At 42.2% G+C, this 6,000-nt stretch overlaps 1 protein-coding gene across 1 annotated transcript in view; it reads right to left on the bottom strand.

Moving 5' to 3' along the window:
- The window catches only part of LOC145399245 (potassium channel subfamily T member 2-like), a 340,618-nt gene that overhangs the window by 48,681 nt on the left and 285,937 nt on the right, over positions 1–6,000 (bottom strand). The gene's annotated exons all lie outside the window — the stretch shown is intronic.

The raw sequence follows: 6,000 nt of genomic DNA, 5'->3' as shown, positions 1-6,000 counted from the left end.
TGAAAGCCCGATGATTTTCGGATAAAACAGACTCCACTGACTGCGCAATGCAATCAGTGACATCCGCAGCAGGGCCCTACAGCAGAGCTGGTTTACCCCTGCCACATCATAATGGACTCATCCCCTTAAGCACACCTGACCTGACTAGCTGATCAGACCAAATGCGGGAGAATATCCCCTCAGGGCTGCGTCATCACTTATTCATTCACAATTTCTCTCCACCCATTTCTGTCACGCACAACCACTCTTCCTTGCTCAACAGACATCCCTCTCGCATCCAGCGCTCTCTTCACACTGTCCATCCATCCTTTCGTGGTCTTCCTCTCAGCCTTACACCTCTCACATCAGATCTAGTTATCTTTTTCACCAATCGCTCATTATCCATTCTCTCCATATGCCCAAACCATCGCAACACCCTCTGCTCAACTCTACCAGCCATCTCCCGAACAACTCCAGTTCTCCTTCGCACTCGATTCATACGCGTCACTCCACACAAACTCCTCAGACACCTCATCTCCATTACATTCAAACTTTTCCTCTCTGCTACACCCATATTCCATGTTTCAGCCCCATATAATGCAGTCGGTACCACAACACCCTCATACAGCCTTCTCTTTACATCCATTCTAAGCGAATGACATCTAAACACTTTTTTCATTCCTCCCAGCACCTTTCCTACTTCATTTATTATAAACTTCACTTCTGCATCTATTCTTCCATCCACAGCAACATGTGACCCTAGATATTTAAAACACTATACCTCCTCAAGCAACTCGCCATTCAAAACTATATTCATCCCCCTACCATCTACCAACCTCGTACACTTCATCACTTTACTCTTATTCTCATTTACTTTCAATTTCCTCCTTTCACACACCCTTCCAAACTCCTCTACCAACTGTCTCAATCTCTCCTCTGAATCAGCCACCAGTGCAGTATCATCTGCAAACAGCAGCTGCTTCAGATTCCACTCTCCATCATCAACATTCACCAGACTTAGACCTCCACCTAAAACTCTTGCATTCACCTCCCTTACAACACCATCCATGTAAATATTAAACAACCAAGGCGACATCCCACATCCCTGTCGCAGCCCCACTCTCACAGGAAACCAATCACTCACAGCATTTCTCACTCTTACACACGCTCTACTATTTACATAAAAACTTTTCACCCCTTTTAGTAACCTACCATCAAGTCCATACAATCTTAAACAGTCCACAAAGCCTTCCTATCAATTCTATCATACGCTTTCTCTAAATCCATAAATGCCCAAAACACATCCTTGCCTTTCGCTAAATACTTTTCACACACTTGTCTCATCGCAAACACCTGATCCACGCATCCCCTCCCTCTCCTAAAGCCACACTGCTCATCACCAATCACTCCCTCTGTACCCTCTTAAACTCTCATAATTAACACTCTACCATACACCTTACCGACAACACTCAACAGACTTATACCCCTAAAGCTAGTACATTCATACTTATCACCCTTGCCTTTATACAATGGGACCACACAAGCACCAGTCAATTGGCACCATACCTTTCACAAAGCACACATTCAACAATCTTACTAACTAGTCAACAATAGTCACTCCACCACCCTTCAGGAATTCCACAGCACACCCATCCATACCTGCAGCTTTCCCTGTTTTCATCTCCTTTACTGCCTTCTGCACTTCCTCCTTCGTGATCAAAGAATCATTCAACTCTCTCAACACATTTATTCCTTGCACCCTTCCATCCGCCACAATCTCAGCCACCCTTTCCTCCTCTACATTTAACAATCTTTCAAAATACTCTGCCCATCTCTTCCTTACTGCATCCATCTCAATTAACATCCTTCCATCCTCTGCTTTTACTCATTCTTCCTTCCCATACTCTCCCTTTCGCACCCTTTTCACCTCCTTCCAAAACATTTTCTTATTCTGTTGAAAATTCTCTGTCAGCCGCCTACCCCACCTCTCATCTGCTGCCACTTAAGCATCACGCACAGCCCTTCTCGCCCAATTCCTCTCTTCCTTATACCTTTCATATGACATCTGATCCTTCCTCTGCAGCCACACTTCATATGCACGTCTCTTCTCAGCCACAGCCATACTTACTTCCTCGCACCACCACTCACTTCCTTTTCTTACACCACCACCCACACGTCTCACACCACACACCTCTTCTGCATGCCCCACCACAGCACTCTTAAATAACTGCCATTCCTCCTCCACACTGCCATTTTCCCGATCTTTCACTGTTCCACTCACCTTTCAATTTCTCCTGATACTCTATCTTTTTCTCTCTTTTATCCAACTCACTCACTTTCAAAACCTCCCTGCCACACCTAACCCTCCTAGCTCTCACTCATCTCTTACCTACTCTTAACTCTCCCTCCACCAGGTAGTGGTCAGACATACCTCCACCCTCCCCTCTCAGAACTCTCACATCCAACAATCTTCCTATTACATTCCTAGACACAACCACATAGTCCATCAAAGCTCTATCAACAACCCTTCCACCCTCCTGTCTCACCCATGTATACTTATAAATATCTTTCTTCTGAAACAGCGTATTTCCAATCACCATCTCTCGCTCAACACACATCCCTATCATTCGTTCCCCATTTTCATTTCTTCCAGGCACACCATGCATACCAACTACACCTTCAACTGCTACATTTCCCACTCTAGCATTCAGATCTCCCATCATTACCATATTCACATTCGCTCCAAAACTCTGCAGACACTCATCAACATCATTCCAGAAAGACTCCCTCTCTTCTTCATCCCTTTCACTACCAGGCCCATATGCACTCACAAACACCCACAACTAACGTTCAAGTTTCGCTTTCACCCACATCAGTCTCGATGACACCTCCTTCCATTCAATTACACACTGCTGTACTTCCGGACTCACTAACAAGGCCACATCTTCTCTTGCCCTTCCTCTATCAACACCTGACAATCTTCCATTCACACTTCCAAACATAGACTCACTCTTCCCTTTCATCTTCGTATCATTCAAAGCTAACACATCCAACTTTCTTCTCACAAACATTCTCCCAATCTCCTCCCTTTTAGCCTCAATCGTACTACATCCACGCACATTCATAGACCCAATCTTCAGGGTACGGGGATAACTCCATCTCACATCCCTTTCTCTGGCCTGTCTCTTTTTAGGAACTAAAAAACAGAGGAGGGAGTCCCTAGTCCCCTCACCCCATCCCTTTTAGACGCCTTTTACGACACGCAGGGAATACGGTGGCAGTATTCTTCCTAACACAACCTGGCTGCAGAGTAGTAGTACCACCCCATTTATATATATATATATATACAGTAACCCCTCCAATATCCGGATCAATAGAGCCATAGGCAGGTCCGGATAGTGGTCCTGTCCGGATATTGGGCCCCAGCTCATGGACTTGTACTTATGGACCCTAACTCTGAAAAACACCTATACAACTCCCTCTGGACATGCATTGCACCTATTTAAGACCCAAATCACACCAATAAGGGACATAAAAGACTGAAATAAATGCAAAAGAACCATAAAATGAGGTTTTAGAGGTGAGTTTATACAATATTAAACATTCTGGGTACTTACAAGTCCCTTGCTCTTGGACTGGTTTGAACCGCCAGTTTCCTGTCCACAGTTAATCCTCTGCACTCTAAATTCTAATTTCTTAACACTGCACAACACTGTAAATTCCCATGTGTTCTAGTGGCAAGGTATTGCAGTTTATTCACTGTTTATTCACAAAAAACAAGCACCTGTGGCTTGCACTGTTATGAGTATCTGCTCTCCATCGGAGTTAAGCTGTGACTGTTGATGTTGGTGGGGCAACAGAGTTGCCAGATCGCAACAGCCACATTACCAATCTCCTCACCTTTCATTGTCAAATATAACTTTTCATTACCAAATTCGTAAAGCTAGCATATATTCTTCACTAATTATATATACAAGTGGAAATACATGTAATCACTCTCCTTATAACTAACACCATGTTGATTATTTTCACACTATGTAGGGTAGCAGATTAATCAGAGAGAGCAAACAATCCACCATCTCCATCCTGTGTATCCTCATACATGTGAAAAATCCATTTGGTAATGCATTATTCTGATTCATTACCAAACAGATTTTTCATTACCAAATTGGCCCACACTTGGTAATGAAAAATACCAAATGGCAACCTGACAGGGGAGGGGGGAGGGGGAGGAAGGAAGGGGTGAAGGGACCATGGTGTAACAGCTGTTTGGCACCAGGCGGGAATTTCAAATTATGGGAGGGAAAAAAGTCAGATTTTTTTCGAATTTTTTGCGGTTTTTGGCCCATTTTGGGAATATTGGATCCCAGGATGATTATGTCCGGTTAGTGGGGATGTTCGGATATTGGGCGTTCGGATATTAGAGGGATTACTGTATATATATATATATAGATAGATAGATAGATAGATATATATATATATAGATATATATATATATATATATATATATATATATATACAGTACCCTCATGTCCAAGACGTTTCGGGAATCCAAGACGGAGACCACAAATAATAATACAAAATATTGCTGTAATATGGGTGCATATGTCCAATATGGAACCAAAGTTTCGTAACAGCCCAAATCCGAGGAGAATACAGCTATGACGGTCTCACCCGGTCCAACACGGTTCCCATGCCTTGGAGTGATGTGGTTGTGATGTTGTCCAAAAAATATTGGCATCTGGTCATGTGATGACCAGGCGAGGCTTATGTTTGCCTACCTCATCAGTGATGTGGACACTTACCATGCGTTGCACTCAGCGTTTACTCCTATATTATTGCCTCTCCTTATGAAACCATGCCTAGGACACCGTCTGCTAACCCCTTGAAGCACCGTCATCTACCTCAGGCTACTAAGCTGGAGATAACTGAGCTACTAAGCTGGAGATAAGTTTAGAAACACATTTTCAAGGTGAGGAAATTTGTTTTGGTGCCAAAATAGGTCTAGGTTGGTGTTTTTAGGGGCACTTTTTGAAGTTTTTGTGACAATATTAATTTTTTCCACAACGTCTTGTGTTGGTCCAAGACGTTTCTCGTCCAAGACGGGACCCTCAGGTGACAATATTACCGTCTTGAACACGAGAGTACTGTACAGTATATATATATATATATTATATACACAAACAGAATAACTACAAATTTGGAGGAAAACCAACCTAGTGAACAGGCAGGATTCTGAAGCGGGTACTTGACTACTGATCGTCTACACTCAATGAATCAGGTAATTGAGAAAATTACAGATATAATAAACTATTGTGCTTAGGTTTTGTTGATTACGAAAAGGCTTTTGATTCAGTGGAGCACAAAGCAATTATAAATTCATTGCGAGAACAAGGAGTGAATGAGAACATTGTAAAACTGCTCGAAAACATATATAAAGAGGGAACTGCTACAGTTAAATTACATAAGGACTCAGAGAAAACTAAGATTGAGAAGGGCGTGCATCAGGGAGATACTATTTCACCAAAATTATTTACAGCATGCCTAGAAAGTATTTTCAGAAAGGTAGACTGGGTAAACAAAGGAGTGAAAATAGATGGAGAAAAGCTAAACCATTTAAGATTTGCAGATGACATTGTCTTAATCTCAGAAACAGCAGAGACACTGCAAGAAATGTTAAATGACCTGAAGAGAGAAAGTCTCAAAGTAGAGCTAGCGATGAACCGGAGTAAAACTAAAGTAATGTTTAATTCTCAAACACCAAAGAGCATCATCAGAATAAGTGGAGAAATTCTTGAAGAAGTCGAGGAGTGCAATTACCTGGGACTAATACTAAAATCAACAAAAGATAATGATAGCGAAATAAAAAAGACTCATTACAATTGGATGGAAACTTTCGGTAAACACAGGGACATTAGGAAAAGTAGCTTGCCAATTTGTATGAAACGAAAAGTATATAACGAATGTATAATTCCAGCTATGACGTATGGTTGTGAGACTTGGAAACTGACCAAATCGATG

The sequence above is a fragment of the Coenobita brevimanus genome, chromosome 48 (assembly GCF_032717465.1).
Source record: "Coenobita brevimanus isolate Jiangsu-jjx chromosome 48, ASM3271746v2, whole genome shotgun sequence".
Taxonomy (NCBI): Eukaryota; Metazoa; Arthropoda; class Malacostraca; order Decapoda; family Coenobitidae; genus Coenobita; species Coenobita brevimanus.
Note: the sequence above shows the minus strand (reverse complement) of the source record. Positions and strands in the feature narration are given on the sequence as shown.